General features: G+C 47.2%; 1 protein-coding gene and 2 pseudogenes across 3 annotated transcripts in view; 1 reads left to right on the forward strand and 2 right to left on the reverse strand.

Annotated features, from left to right (window-relative positions):
* LOC147096288 (zinc-binding protein A33-like) overlaps positions 1 to 16,586 on the forward strand; it is a 329,518-nt gene that overhangs the window by 229,978 nt on the left and 82,954 nt on the right. The window lies entirely within an intron of this gene.
* Positions 7,977 to 9,168, reverse strand: LOC147096289 (zinc-binding protein A33-like; annotated as a pseudogene). The gene is made up of 3 exons (XR_015074603.1): positions 8,516 to 9,168; positions 8,331 to 8,426; positions 7,977 to 8,241 (listed from the first exon to the last, which is right to left on the reverse strand). The product of XR_015074603.1 is annotated as a zinc-binding protein A33-like (transcript).
* The window catches only part of LOC147096290 (zinc-binding protein A33-like), a 45,367-nt pseudogene continuing 42,183 nt past the window's right edge, over positions 13,403 to 16,586 (reverse strand). The window contains exon 6 of the transcript XR_015074601.1: positions 13,403 to 14,261. The product of XR_015074601.1 is annotated as a zinc-binding protein A33-like (transcript). The remainder of the gene's footprint in view (positions 14,262 to 16,586) is intronic.

Consider the following 16,586-nt stretch of genomic DNA (forward strand, 5'->3'; position numbering starts at 1 on the left):
ACAGGTCTGTAGTTCCCCGTTTTCTCTCTCCCTCCTCTCTTAAATAGCGGGGTACATTTTCTATCCTCCAATCTGCAGGAACCATTCCAGAATCTATAGAATTTTGGAAGATGACAACCGATGCGTCCACTATCCCAATGGCCACCTCTTTCAAAACCCTAGGATGTAGGTCATCCGGTCCTTGGGATTTATCGACTTTTAGTCCCATTCATTTTGCTAGTACTGTTTTTTTTACTAATAATTTCTTTAAGTTCCTGATTCTCGCCACACCCTTGGTTTTCTCGTATTTCTGGGAGGTTTTTTGTGTCTTCCTCTGTGAAGACAGAAACAAAGTATTTATTTAATTTCTCTGCCATTCCCTCATTCCCCATTATATAATTATCCCGTCTCTGATGGTAAAGGACCTGCATTTACCTTCGCCAGTCTTTTCCTTTTCACATACCTATAGAAGTTTTACAATCCGTTTTTATATTTTTCGCTAGTTTGTGCTTATATTCCACTTTACTTTTCTTAATCAATTTCTTGGTCCCCCTTGGCTGATTTCCAAAAGATCCCAATCCTCAGGCTGACTGCGTTTTCTGGCAACTTTATAAGTTTCTTCCTTTGACTTAACAATAGCTTTAATTTCTTTTGTTAGCCATGGTTGGATCACTTTTCCTTTTGGATTTTTATGCCATAGAGGAACATATGTTTGTTGCAAATTATGCATTATTTCCTTGAATGTTGGCGATTGTATGTCCACCTTCATACCTTTTAGTGTAGTCTCCCAATTTACTATGGCCAACTTGTCCCTCATACCCTTGTAGTTTCCTCTGTTTAGATTTAATGTAGTTTCGTCTGTTTAGATTGAGGCTAAGTGAGTGGACAGGATGTTCTTGCCCACTCACTTAGCCTGTCTATATCCACTTGAAACATCCTTGCATCCTCCTCACAAATTACATTCCCACCTAGCTTTGTACCATCAGCAAACTTGGATATATTACATTTGGTCCCCTCATTCAAATCATTGATGTAGATTGTGAACAGCTGAGGCCCAAGCACTGATCCTTGCGTTACCTGACTAGATACAGATTGCCAACCCGAAAATAACCGTTTATTTCTACTCTCTATTTTCTGTCCGTTAAACAATTCTCAATCCATGCTAGTATATTAGCCCCAATCCCATGAGCCCTAACCTCTTGTGTGGCACCTTATCGAATGCCTTCTGAAAATCCAAATACACCACATCCACTGGTTCCCCCTTATCGATTCTCCTAGTTACAACATCAAAAAACTCTTAACAGATTTGTCAAGCACGAATTCTCTTTAAGAAATCCGTGTTGACACATCCCAATCCTATTAATATTTTCTAAGTGCCCTGTTTTGATTTGTCTGGACCAGTAATCTCACAGTCACTGTATGATCTGTCTGAACCAGTAATCTCACGGTTACTGTATGATCTGTCTGTACCAGTAATCACACAGTCACTGTATGTTCTGTCTGTACCAGTAATCTCATGGTCACTGTATGATCTGTCTGTACCAGTAATCTCATAGTCACTGTAAAATCGGTCTGTACCAGTAATCTCACAGTCACTGTATGATCTGTCTGAACCAGTAATCTCACGGTCACTGTATGATCTGTCTGTACCAGTAATCTCATGGTCACTGTATGATCTGCCTGTACCAGTAATCTCACGGTCACTGTATGATCTGTCTGTACCAGTAATCACACAGTCACTGTATGTTCTGTCTGTACCAGTAATCTCATGGTCACTGTATGATCTGTCTGTACCAGTAATCTCATAGTCACTGTAAAATCGGTCTGTACCAGTAATCTCACAGTCACTGTATGATCTGTCTGTACCAGTAATCTCATAGACACTGTTTGATTTATCTGTACCAGTAATCTCACAGTCACTGTATGATCTGTCTGTACCAGTAATCTCACAGACACTGTTTGATTTATCTGTACCAGTAATCTCACAGTCACTGTATGATCTGACTGTACCAGTAATCTCATGGTCACTGTATGATCTGTCTTTACGAGTAATCTCAGTCACTGTATGATCTGTCTGTACCAGTAATTTCATGGTCACTGTATGATCTGTCTGTACCAGTAATCTCACGGTCACGGTATGATCTGTCTGTACCAGTAATCTCACGGCCACTGTATGATCTGTCTGTACTAGTAATCACACGGTCACTGTAAGATCTGTCTATACCAGTAATCTCATGGTCACTGTATGATCTGTCTATACCAGTAATCTCACGGTCACTGTATGATCTGTCTGTACCAGTAATCTCACAGTCACTGTATGATCTGTCTGTTTCAGTAATCTCACAGTCACTGTATGATCTGTCTGTACCAGTAATCTCACGGTTACGGTGCGCTCTGTCTGTATCAGTAATCTCACAGTCACTGTAAAATCTGTCTGTACCAATAATCCCATGGTCACTGTATGATCTGTCTATACCAGTAATCTCACGGTCACTGTATGATCTGTCTGTACCAGTAATCTCACGGTCACTGTATGATCTGTCTGTACCAGTAATCTCACGGTCACTGTATGATCTGTCTGTATCAGTAATCTCACGGTCACTGTATGATCTGTCTGTACCAGTAATCTCACGGTCACTGTATGATCTGTCTGTATCAGTAATCTCACGGTCACTGTATGATCCGTCTGTATCAGTAATCTCAGTAACTGTATCATCTGTCTGTACCAGTAATCTCAGTAAAGAGTTTCCAGTGTAGAGGAACAAAGGGACCTTGGAGTGCATGTCCACAGACCCCTGAAGGTAGCAGGCCAGGTAGATAAGTTGGTTAAGAAGGCATACGGAATGTTTGCCTTTATTAGCCGTGGCATAGAATACAAGAGCAGGGGGGTTATGCTTCAACTGTATAAAACACTAGTTAGGCCTCAGCTAGAGTACTGCGTGCAGTTCTGGTCACCACATTACAGGAAAGATGTGATTGCACTAGAGAGGGTACAGAGGAGATTTACAAGGATGTTGCCGGGAGTAGAGAATCTTAGCTATGAGGAAAGACTGGATAGGCTGGGGTTGTTTTCCTTGGAACAGAGGAGGCTGAGGGGAGACCTCATTGAGGCGTATAAAATTATGAGGGGCCTAGATAAAGTGGATAGAAAGGATCTGCTTCCCTCAGCAGAGGGGTCAAAAACCAGGGGGCACAGATTTAAAGTAATTGGTGGAAGGTTTAGAGGGGATTTGAGGGGAAATTTCTTCACCCAGAGGGTTTTGGGGGTCTGGAACTCACTGCCTGAAAGAGTGGTAGAGGCAGAAACCCTAACCACATTTAAAAAGTACTTGGATGTGCACTTGGGATACTGTAACCTGCAGGGCTACGGACCAAGAGCTGGGAAGTGGGATTAGGCTGGATAGCTCTTTGTTGGCTGGCGTGGACACGATGGGCTGAAATGGCCTCCTTCCGTGCTGTAACTTTCTATGATTCTATGGTCACTGTATGATCGGTCTCCACCAGTAATCTCACGGTCACTGTATGCTCTGTCTGTACCAGTAATCTCAGTCACTGTATGATCTCTTTGTCCCAGTAATCTCAGTCACTGTATGTAGTGGTTGGTTCAATATGATTGAAATGTATTAAACGACCCCTCATTATTTCCAAGTTTTAAAGCTCGTTTAATGGGGTTTGGATACAGATTATTCTGTAAAAAGCCAATGTATATTTAGCGTATTAGGGGACAAACACCTAACTGGATGAAGAACACATCCCGCAGATGGAGTGAGGAAACGAGCTGCCACAGGGGAAAAGGTAAGGAAGGGCAGTGAATAAATAATTCAAGGGAAAAAGTAGAGAAAAAAAAAAAGGATAAAGCAGCTGTGGCCCACAACTCGATTAGTCTGAACAGCAGCCTGGACAGGAACTCAAACAAAACTGGTACAATCGGGCAGGCCCCAGATTCAGAGACACCCACAAGAGGAAAAGACACCCTGGAGACAACAAACCGACATCACCCTGAATACAGTCCATCAATCAAATTATATCCACGAATCTCAACAGACTGCAGCACATAATCAGACAAAACAAAACTGACCCACATAAAAGAACAGGTGGATGCTCCATTTCTACAGGAGATCCTCCTCACCACCCTCAGAACACACCAAGTTTGTGAGTGAGTGGGTGGGACCAATGCTGGCCGCCTTCTACTGACCCAAGAGCAGAGGATAGTCACACTAATCAACAGGAACCTTCCCATTACTCTGAGACACGCATTCCTGGAGAAGGAGGCCGCTCCATCCTAAAGAATCTCGAATAACAGGAGAACCCAAAGTGATGCTTCAGTTCTGTGTCCTGAATGAGGTGTCCCCACATTCCCCACATCAGCAATCCTCACACTCGCCCCACGTATGGACAGCACAGTAACCATGAGCGGAGACCTAAACTGTGCTCTTCACTCCCAACGGGACAAGCTCCCAGTGGACACAGGGCACTAGGACAAGCAGCCGGAGCAATCTGGGAAAAATAGTGACCTGGTCCCACGCCAACTAATAGCTCACCTACCGGGTTTTACAAGGCCCTAATCACAGAGCTTACTCTCCCGCTACTGAAACCCCGCACTATGTGCTGGAGACAAGGACACAGACACACTTAACTTCACAGATCACAGAAATCCCACAGTGCAGATAGAGGCCATTTCGGCCCATCGAGCCTGCACCGACACATATCCCACCCGATCCCCGTAACCCCTACACCAACACATATCCCACCCTATCCCCGTAACCCCACGTATTTAATCCCCCTAACGCTAAGGGCCAATTAATCATAGCCAATCAACCTAACCCGCACAACTTAGTCACAATCAGGTTAATACGTATGAGCAGAAAGGTCACCACCATTGCTAATCGTAGAAAACTATATCCCTCCTCAATGGTGACTAGAAAATATTGGCCAATATAACAACCTCCAGATATCTCCGACTGGTCCATCCTAACCTAGGGACTTTATACGGGGCTGCATGTGGAGGCAAAACACCAGCGGTTACTCAATGTGATGCATCATTGTCATACCTCTACCCTGAAACTATCCCTGGATGTATAAACCATAATTGTCTAGGGCGAGTGGAATGATTCAAGGCAATTGAGAGAATAAGCCTCGGTGACACTTTCAGCAATCCAGTGCTTGCTCCCCAGGTCCACAGTGAGCACCAGCTAACTCTATATCCCTCACCACTCCTCCCTTAACAGGCAGAGAAACCTCGCTCCCAGGCTTCCTGTCCTGACCTTGGTCACGGACATGAGTTTGACACACAAGATGGAGATGCATCAGGAGATGAGTATTGTAGAGGAGGAAAGGTTCAGCTGGGAAGGGCGGTGTTTCCTGTTGCTGAAGTGTGCAAAGTATCGAGGGGTTCTGGAGGCTGTGGTTCATCTGAGGGTCCCTGTGTTGGTCATATTCGGGGAGCTGACATTTTCAGCTGACCAGTTGATGCTTTTTAGAAGATGGATTTGGTGCGTGAATAACACTAACTCCATCCAGGCCCGCTTTTAACCGCGTTCCTTTGCAACTAATTAGTACTGAAAGATACTATCTATGATATTTTATGTATAACGAATCAAATTGTGAGATATAAATCAGGCCAAATGAACTTATATGAGCTTTACCGGTGTTAATGGCATCCAGCATTTCACTCCACACTGCGTATAGTAAAGGGCCGTTGAATTTTTCGATAGTCAGGGTGGCATCTGCTAATGTCAGTTTATTCTCGTCCTCACTAATCCTGCAAATATCAAACAATTGGTTATAAATTGACCATAAACACTTTTCTGAGCTATTTTACCAAACTGTGCAGAGTTTCAGTAAAGAGCATGGCCTACCTCCTCTTCTGACGAGTTTCTTCCTGAAATAAATAAAACACAATCTGAGTTGACAGAGACTGAGCGTCTATATCCCGACAGCAGAAATTACACCCAGATTGTTACAAGCTGCTGATAATTCCCAATTCTCACTGCTGCCCACACACAGGTAGAAAGAGGATATTACAAAAAGGATATAGAAGCACAGGAGAACGTATAAAAGAGATTTACAAGAATGATACCAGAACTGCGAGGGTACAACTAACAGGAAAGAGTGAACAGGAAAGATTATTCTCTAGAAAAGGGAAGACTGAGAGGAGACCTGAGCGAGGTCTTTAACATTATGAAAGGATTCGATGGGGCAGATGTAGAGAAGATGTTTCCACTTGTGGGGAGTCTAAAGCGAGGGGTCATAAATATAAGAGAGTCAGTAATGAATCCAAAGGAGAATTCAGGAGAAATCTCTTTACTCAGAGAGTGTTTAGAATGTGGAACTCACTACCACAAGTTGAGGTGAATAGCACCGATGTATTTAAAAGGGAGCGAGATCAGTACATGAGGGAGAAAGGAACAGAAGGATATATTGATAGGGTGAGATGAAGTAAGGTGGGAGGAGGCTCGTGTGGAGCATAAACACTGACATTGATCTGATGGGCCGAATGGACAGTCTCTAAGAAAATAAGAAATAGGAGCAGGAGTAGGCCATTCGGCCCTTCGAGCCTGCTCCGCCATTCACTGAGATCATGGCTGGTCTTCTGCCTCCACTCCATTCACCGGCCCTATCGCCATATCCCTTGATGCCCTTACTAGTCAAAAATCTATCGACTTCTGTTTTGAATATACCCAATGACTGAGCCTCCACCGCCCTCTGAGGTATAGAATTCCAACAATTCACCGCCCTCTGTGTGAAGAAATTTTTTCTCATCTCAGTCCTGAATGGCCAACCCTTTATCCTGAGACTGTGGCCCCTGGTTCTAGACTCCCCAACTAAGGGAAACATTCTCCCAGCATCCACCCTATCAAGCTCTGTAATAATTTTGTATGCTTCAATGAGATCCCCTCTCATTCTTCTGAATTCAAGAGAATACTGGGCCAATTTACTCAATCCCTTCTCATATGACAGTCCCGCCATCCCAGGAATCAATCTCGTGAACCTTCATTGCACTCCCTCTATGGCAAGTATATAATTCCTTAGGTAAGGAGACCAAAATTGTACGCAGTACTCCAGATGTGGTCTCCTCAAGGCCCTATATAATTGGAGTAAGACTTCTTTACTCCTGTACTCAAATCCTCTTGTAATGAAGGCCAGCATACCATTTGCCTTCCTAATGTGTTGCTGCACCTTCACATTCACTTTCAGTGACTCATGTACAAGGACACCCAGGTCCCTTTGAGCATCTGCATTCCCCAATCTTTCACCATTTGGGAAATACTTTGCCTTTCTGTTTTTTCTACTGAAGTGGATAACTTCACATTATATTCCATCTGCCATGTTCTCGCCCACTCACTGAGCCTGTCGAGATCCCCTTGAAGCCTCTTCACATCCTCTTCACAACTGACACTGCCACCTAGCTTTGCATCATCAGCAAATTTGGAAATGTTACATTTAGTCCCCTCATCGAAATCATTGATGTAGATTGTGAATAGCTGGGGCCCAAGCACCAATCCTTGCGGCACCCCGCTAGTCACAGCCAGCCATCCTGAAAAAGTCCCGTTTATCCCTACTCTTTGTTTTCTGTCTGTTAACCAATTCTCAAGCCATGCTAGTATCTTACCCCCAATTCCATATGCCCCAATTTTGTTCACCAACAGTGACACTCCCAGACACAGTGCCTCTCACACCACCCTACCAGACACACCCACACACTCACAACATGTGACTGGAACTGGATTGGAATGTGAGTTTCAGGAGGTTATTAAACTTGGACACCGCAGAAATAATTACAGACTAAATATCAAGATCACGGCAACTCATTCCCGGGGAGGTTGCAGGTATTCCCGGGATCCTGTAGATATTGTGGAGGCCGATTATTTCGGTGACAATAACAGATGTGTCCGGGAATGGAAAAAAACAATCGATCGGTTTAAATCAGTGCCGAATTATTGGGAAAATGCTGCATTTATTTCAAAATTCTCGCCCGTCAACTTGTGACTGAACTTTCACTGAACGAAACTGAAATATAATCCTCACCTTCAGAAATGTCAGCTCGTCTTTTTGCTCCATTTGTTTCTGCAACTTTGAGAGTTTCTCCTGAATAGAATTTAAATTCTCTTGAATCTGTCGAAGATTTTCCTCCATTGTTTCTAGAATCTTCCCCTCTTGTTCCCTGAGATCTCTGATTAAACGCTGCTCTTTCTCACTGAGAATCTGGTGTATTTTAGTGAACTCGGATGTGATGTGTGTCTGCAGACTGCTCGACTGTTCCTACCAAATGAAATGTGAAACTTAATTTTTCTGCAATAAAAGCAAAAAAACCCGAATCAAACTTCGAAAATTAGCACAGCGCGATTTACCCTAATTTCGGAAATCTTCTGTTTCTGCCGCCGCTCCGTTTCTAGAACCGCCGATTTCTTCTCTGTGAGAGAATCTAAGGAAGATTTCACCTGACCCTGGGATTGGGAGAGAAAATCACAGAATAAAAGTGTTAGACCATGAAAATGTGATAAAATAATCAGGTGATCAAATCTGTTCCTTTTACCTTGTAGATTCCAACAGCTTCTTTAATGGGCATGAAGCGGTGCTCTCTGTGTTCCCGCGCATCTCTACAAGTGTAACAGATCAATTTCTTGTCAGTTTCACAAAACAGCTTCAGTTCTTCCTGATGTTCCTCACAGTGAAGTTTACTTTCCTTCTCTTTCGGATTCAGGTTTAAATTTCGAGCTTTCTCGGCCAGATTCGCTAAGGCCCGATTTACCCTGAGGTTTATTTCCGGAAACTCCTCTCCACAATCCGGGCAGGAGTTTGTCTCCTTCTTTTCCCAACACTGTGTGACACAGGAGCGGCAGAAGTTGTGCCCACACTCCAGTATTACCTGATCGGTGAAGAAATCCAGACAAATGGGACAAATTGCCTCCTCGGTCAAACTCTCGGCCTGCTGTCTGGAAGCCATGTTCACCCTCAGCACTTCCTGATTCAAACCGCTTTCAGTTTCCGTGTTTACTGCGCTGCCGAACAGCCTCAGTTCAGCGATTTCCCGATGAAGTTCACGGCAATACTCAGGGAATTATTTATTACTATAAACTAGTCTCTGTCCAATCGACTTTTACACAGGGAGATAAAACCTCGAGCAGTATAAAGGACAAACAGTGTTAGAGGGCGGAGGGGAATAATTGAACCCTGGCCGGGAGGGTGTAGGTCCGTGGGGTGTTGGCAGTGGGTGGAGGGAGAGGGAGGGAGGGAGGAGCCGGAGATGGGCGGGGATCGAGTTTCCAGGGCACTTTGATCCAGACCAAACTCGCTCTGGTGACACACGGTGTGAGATATGGATCCATAAACTGAATTGTGTTAATAATTGCAGCCGCTCACCCTGAAACACAAAGTGCCATAAATGTCAAGGAGCTGTCTGGATCAGTCTCAGTACTTGCTGATTCAATCTGCTGGTGTCATGGTTCTGTGGGTGGATCCAGACCCGGTTCCCAGTCACAGATCACTCGAGTCCCTGCAAGTGCTGTTCACATCTGAATGAAATAGAATCGCATTTACAAAGAGAAAAGACAGTCTGTGATGTTTCGGGGTGCGCCCATCATCAGACTGAGAGACTAACGGGAATTTTAACTGAGTCTGGGAATCGGGAGAGGGAAAAAGGAGGAGGGCAGAAACGGAACCCAAAATATATTACTATTGAAATCACTGGCAGGAAACTCAGACTGGTTCTGTTATCAGCGTATGTTCCACTGCACCACATGTTCCTTCCTGTGCTGTGTCCAAGCGACCCTCTCCCGATCACTGGCCCCTCCCTCCGAATCAATTCCCCGACCCTAGGAGCTACCTGGGAATGCACAGCTGGTTTCCGCAGCTGGGCAGTTACATTTCATTCTGTCTTTCCAGAGAGAAGCAGGTGGAGCGAGCATGCAGCTTCCCCAGGATAACAGGCTCCATGGTGCAGGATGCCAGTGACTGACACACACGTCACTCTGCGGGCAGCGCATCTCAATTCGGAGATTTACCGCAACCATTCCCTCAATATCCAGCTGGTGTGCGACCATACTCAGCGCATCATGCAAGGCAATGCTCGGTATCCTGGCAGCAGCCATGTTGCCTTCATTCTGCGGCAGTCTGCTGTACCATCAGCCTTTGAGCCACCAGGACAAACCAGAGGGTGGCTACTGGGCAACAAGGGCTACCACTGACCACCCGGCTCTTGACTCTGCTACGCTATACGTGGGCAGCGTGTATATAATGTGAGCCATGCTGCCACACGGAATCTGATAGAGCAGACCATTGGTGTCCTTCATCAACGCTTCCGCTGTCAGGACCGCTCTGGAGGAGCCCTGCGGTACTCACCAGAGTGGGTCTCAAGATTCGCCATGGTCTTCTGCATGCTCCACAATCTTGGCATCATGAGGGCACAGCCCTTCCCACCAGCCATACGGCGACCAGCTGAGGAGGAGGAGGAGGAAGAGGTGTAGGAGGAAGCAGAAGAGGAGGAATTGGAAGGGAGGAGGCAACCCAGACAGCTCCTTTCTTCCCGGGCTCCCCGTGATAGAATCATCCGACTGCGGTACCAGTGAACACAACCCCAATTCCCCATCAATAATAGTCCCACACATTACCTCCCCTCTGTTACTGACCATCACAGCGTCCTCGACCACAATCTCTATCAGGTCGCCTCTCAGTCTTCACTTTCCTAGAGAAAAGAGCTCCAGCCTGTTTAATCTCTCCTGATGGTATAACCTCTCAGATCTGCTATCATCTGGGTCAATCATTTTGGCAATTTCTCCAGGGCCTCTGTATCCTTTTTGTAATATGGAGACCAGAACTGTGCTCAGTACACAGCAAGTGTGGTCTAACCAAGCTTCTATACAAGTTTAACACAACTTCTCTACTTTTCAATTATATTCCTCTAGACATGAACCCCGGTGTTTGCATTTTATGACCTTGTTAACTTGCGTTGCTACATTTAATGATTTGTGAATCTGCAGCCCGAGATCCCTTTGCTGCTCGAACCCATTTAGATTCTTATTCCCCAGGAGTCTGAGGCCTCCTTATTCCTCCTACCATTTGTTTCTTCTCCCCCCTCCTTTCCCCCAGCCCTACAGAGGTCCTTGCTGATCTTTCAGCTCCCAGTTCCGCTCCGGGGTGTGGACCTGAAATGCTAACCTGTCTATTATAGAATATAATATTGATTATATTTGCATACATCACTGCACCGTTTTTGTAGAATGCTCACATTTTTTAATACCGAATATCTCTGCATTTTGTTTGCATTTTCTGCTTCTATTTCGAACTATTGGTGAAAGGGACTCCTGGAAATTTCACCTCAAGTTCACATTACTCCCAGGAAACCAGACTGGACGGGCGTAAAATTGGTCTTTGGGCGGGAACATAAAACAGGCGATGGTGAATCGGCAGTTTTACACCCGCCCAATTTTCTGGAAATGTTGCATTACCGCCCAAGACCAATTTCACCCAGAATTCCTTCCTGGATTTTTCTGTTCTTCATGAAAATGCATTCAACCAGCGATCACATGATTTTAGAGCAGTCCCGCCATCTTTGTTACTTCATTAATCTAACAATTCAAATAAAGCAAATGAAAAGAAAACAACAGTCTTGTCAGGCAAAATCTCTAAAGCAGGGAGTCCAAGCGCTGGTTACTAGTCTATCACTAACGTCATTGCTATTCACTGCAATTTCACAGTGAGCGTTTACGAGCACAGTCCCAATTAATGGGTTTCCTCTGGTCAAATTGCAGAACTGACCAGCACTGGACAGTTGTTTCCGTGACCTACCAAGTGATCTAGGGCTGTGATGCACTTCCTGAGGTCGTGAAAGGCGCTATAGAAATGCAAGTCTTTCTTTTTATAGTCATGGCCACTGATTATTAATTTGAGATAGTTGGCAGAATAAAATGGGATAGTAATCATGTCGGTAAATTATTGAGTTACATAAAACTTCTGCAAAGGGCATGTATTGCCTCCTGTTCTGATAAGCTGCCTTCTAATCTAATACAGACAGCTCTCCGCTCACACTGAGTGTTCTGAGCTTAATAGATTGTCAGGCTAGTTGTAGCAAGACCAATCATATCAAAGTGATTGCAAGAGTATCAACGCCTCAATATTCTCGCTGTGACAATGACAGAAACAAGATACATCTGGAAAGTTACATTTCTGTGTCGTTATGGGCATTGATATGAAGTTAGTCCCATTGACACTTGGAAGCATACATAAGAACCAAGAGACCAAGATAATTACAGATGAGGAAGGCCATTCTGACCAACTTGATCCATCGAGAGATCTTAACTTCCCGCCATTGTAGTGTTGAATAGTTTCTTGAATGATTCCAGGGTTTTTGTCTCCATTGCTCTCTCTGGAACTTCACTCCACATGTTGATGACTCTTTGGGGAAAGTTTTCAGGCCTCCCACTGGCAGCAACAAGGTGGTTTTGCCCCCAAAATGTTAGGCAGTGATGCACCACTTCGGTGCTGTGGCCACGGAAACATTCCCCCAGACCGATCGCTGGGTGACTGGTGTAGTCCTGAGTCAGGTGATCGGCTCATTCAAAGTGCAAATCAGGATCATATAGAATTAAAGACTCATGCAGCACAGGAGGCCATTCGGCTCATCGACCCTGTGCTGGCTCTTTGAAAGAGCAACCAATTAGATCCATAATCCTCTTCTTTCCCATAGCCCTGTAATTTTATTGCTCCAATTATTTATCCAATTCCCTTTTAACAGTTATTATTTAATCTGCTTCCACCACCATTTCAGGGAACGCATTCCAGATCATGACAACTCGTTGTGTAAACAAATGTTCTAATCATCTCACCTCTGGTTCTTTTACCAATTACCTTAAGTCTGCGGTCTCTAGTTACCGACCCTCCTGCCACTGGAAACAATTTCTCCTTATTTACTCTATCAAAGCCCTTCCTGATATTGAACACCTTATTAAATTTCCCCTTGACATTCTCTGCTCTAAGGAGAACAAGCCCAGCTTTTCTAGATGTACACATGACATCGATTGCCATTTTTTGACTGAACTGGGTAGAGAGTGCACCGTGCACACTCCGAGCACTATCAGCTGGCTGCCCGGCCAAAGAGAATCCCAAAGGAAAGTTGCCCTTCATTACTGTGGGACTGGGAGGAGCGGGAGCGCTCCCCCAGACTCCCCAAAACCAGCCTCTGCTACAGCCGCTCTGGTTTCCCCTCCAGACATTGGGTAGGTCAATATCCTGTTAGCTTGTTGATTGTTGCATTGCATTGTTTGGCCATAATTAACATTGTGTTTGCTCTCCAAGGTCTCTTTCAGCTTTCCCCTCAGTTATTTCAGCCCCATTCACTCAGTGTGCCTTGTCTCACTGACAGCCTTCACTCAGTGCGGACACTCTTGTCTCTTTCACTCCACAGACTTGAGCACATAATCCAGGCTGACACTTCAGTGCAGTACTGAGGGAGCACTGCCCGTGTTTTAATTCTCCTCTGTCTCTGGGCCCCGATGATTCTCGATGTTCTTGAGGTTTTTATTTAATTTTACAGGAGTCTCTGGAGCAGTTGCCACGAGTTTGTTCCCCTGCACCGATTAAACAAACAAATCTCACCAACAAGACATTGTCACTCGGTTGTAGCCGCCCTGACCTCAGGTGACATTTGGACCATCCGCACCACCTGTGACTGAGACCGACGCCCATCAGTTTGCAGCTGGCAGGAGGCAGGGTGAAATTATGGGATGGACCTGTTAGTGACCTTTAACCCCGCAGATCGTCAGCGGGGCGGAGTTTTTCCCGCCGTCATTCGCTCACGGACTGAAGATGGGAAAGATTCTCTCAGTGAAAGTGTGGGTGAAAGTGTGGAGATGGGACACGTTGTCCGCATTGTAAAATGACACCTGTCCGCCCTCATAGTCCAGGTACACCCCGATCTTCCGGGGATCCACACTCGGGGTGACGGGGGTCAGTGAGAGGGGGGGTGAAGGCAAGATAGACACTTCCGGGAAACAGCCCCACAGTCCAGTATCCGGTCTCAGTTTCCAGGTCGATTCCCCCTTTCCTCTCGGCAGACTCTCGGGCCACTCCCAGACCCCACCAAGTCTTGTTCCCCACCTCCACCTCCCAGTAGTGTCTCCCTGATGTGAATCCCTCCGATCCCAGGACACAGGGCCAGAGATCAAACCTCTCCGGGGTGTCGGGGAGCGGCTGCCATTTGTCTCCGAGTCTCACACTGGTCCGGTCCCCAGACAGGATGAGCCGGGGATTCGCTGTGTTCGGATCCAGAGTGAGAGAAGCTGGAGCTGGGGGAAAGTTAAAATAACACAGTCAGTGATTTAGCTTCTTGTTGTGATTTACTCAAACTCTTTCCTTTTCAAAGTGCCCACTCGGGGATTCCCGGAACTCCGGTGTTTTAAAGGGCTCCCGGTCCTGTTATTGGAATCTGCTCCCACCCGGGGGGGTTACGCTCCTGAGACCGCTCTGACCTCTGGTGGTCACTGTGATCCCGACCCCGACAAGGAACCCTGCGGCCCCCAGTCTCCTGTGGCCCCCCACCCCCCAGTCTCCTGCGGCCTCCAGTCTCCTGCGGCCCCCAGTCTCCTGCGGCCCCCCAGTCTCCTGCGGCCCCCAGTCTCTTGCGGCCCCCCAGTCTCCTGCGGCCCCCAGTCTCTTGCGGCCCCCCAGTCTCCTGCGGCCCCCCAGTCTCCTGCGGCTCCCAGTCTCTTGCGGCCCCCCAGTCTCCTGCGGCCCCCCAGTCTCCTGCGGCCCCCAGTCTCCTGCGGCCCCCCAGTCTCCTGCGGCCCCCCAGTCTCCTGCGGCCCCCCAGTCTCCTGCGGCCCCCTAGTCTCCTGTGGCCCCCAGTCTCCTGTGTCCCCCCAGTCTCCTGTGCCCCCCCCAGTCTCCTGTGGCCCCCCAGTCTCCTGCGGTCCCCCAGTCTCCTGCGGCCCCCCCAGTCTCCTGCGGCCCCCCAGTCTCCTGTGGCCCCCCAGTCTCCTGCGGCCCCCCAGTCTCCTGCGGCCCCCCAGTCTCCTGCGGCCCCCAGTCTCCTGCGGCCCCCTAGTCTCCTGTGGCCCCCAGTCTCCTGTGTCCCCCCAGTCTCCTGTGCCCCCCCCAGTCTCCTGTGGCCCCCCAGTCTCCTGCGGTCCCCCAGTCTCCTGCGGCCCCCCCAGTCTCCTGTGGCCCCCCAGTCTCCTGCGGCCCCCCAGTCTCCTGCGGCCCCCAGTCTCCTGCGGCCCCCAGTCTCCCGCGGTGCTCAGCGCCGGCAGAGTGACCCACGGGCCTTTAGAAATACACAAGGAACCGGCGCCAAGAGGCTCCGAAAGGTTTGGAGACACAAACTCCACCCGGAGACATCACCCGGATATTCCCACATCACCAATCAGCCCGACTGATGAGGGAGAGGGGGAAAGATACAGACACCAGAGGGAAAGAAAGAAGGGAAGAAAAAGATTAAAAGTAGAATAAAAGCAAGGAGTGGAACTGCTGCAGAAGGGAAGAGGGAACCAAGAGAGAGCGGAGAGGAACTGAATGAAAGAAAACCGAAGGAGATAAAGTAGCTGCGGGCCACAACTAGATCTCCCCAACAGCCTGAACTGGAACACAAGCAAAACTGGAACAACCGGGCAGGCCCAGATTCAGAGACCCGCCCCACCCCGCTCCATCCTAATGCAATTCGAACAGAGAACCCAAAGTGAAGCTTCAGTTCTGTGTCCTGAATGAGGTGTCCCCACATTCCCCACATCAGCAATCCTCACACTCGCCCCATGTATGGACAGCACAGTAACCATGAGTGGAGACCTAAGCTGTGCTCTTCACTCCCAACGGGACAAGCTTCCAGTGGACACAGGGCACTAGGACAAGCAGCCGGAGCAATCTGGGAAAAATAGTGACCTGGTCCCACGCCAACTAATAGCTCCCCTACCGAGTTTTACAAGGCCCTAATCACGGAGCTTACTCTCCCGCTACTGAAACTCCTACACCATGTGCTGGAGACAAGGACACAGACACACTTAACTTAGTCACAATCAGGTTAATACATATGAACAGAAAGGTCACCACCATTGCTCATCGTAGAAAACTGAATCCTCCTCAATGTTGACTCGAAAGTATTAGTCAATATCATAACCTCCAGATATCTCCGGCCTGGTCCATGTAAACAAATAGGTTTTTATACGGGGCCGCATGTGGAGGTATAACACCAGCGGTTATTCAATGTGAGGCACCATTGTCATATCTCTACCCTGAAACTCTCCCTGGATGCAGAAAAGACATTTGTCGAGTGCGAGTGGAATGGTTTCTCAAGACAATTGAGAGAATAAGCTTCGGCGACACTTTCAGAAGTGGATTGTAATCCAAAGATTTCCCGATGAAGTTCACCGCAATACTCAGTGAATTATTATTATTATACACCAGTCTATGGCCGTGGACTTTTACACAGGGAGACAAACCTAGAGCAGTGTGAAGGAGAAACAGGGTTAGAGGGCGGAGGGGGATAATTGAACCCTGGCCGGGAGGGTGAAGGTCCATGGGGTGTTAGCAGTGGGAGGAGGGAGAGAGAGGGAGGGAGGAGCCGGAGATGGACAGGGTCGAGATTCCAGTGCACTTTAGAATCATCTAATCTTGCAGCA

This window comes from Somniosus microcephalus, unplaced genomic scaffold (assembly GCF_052327205.1).
Source record: "Somniosus microcephalus isolate GS21.2 unplaced genomic scaffold, FLI_Smic_1.0 unresolved_chr1, whole genome shotgun sequence".
NCBI lineage: Eukaryota > Metazoa > Chordata > Chondrichthyes > Squaliformes > Somniosidae > Somniosus > Somniosus microcephalus.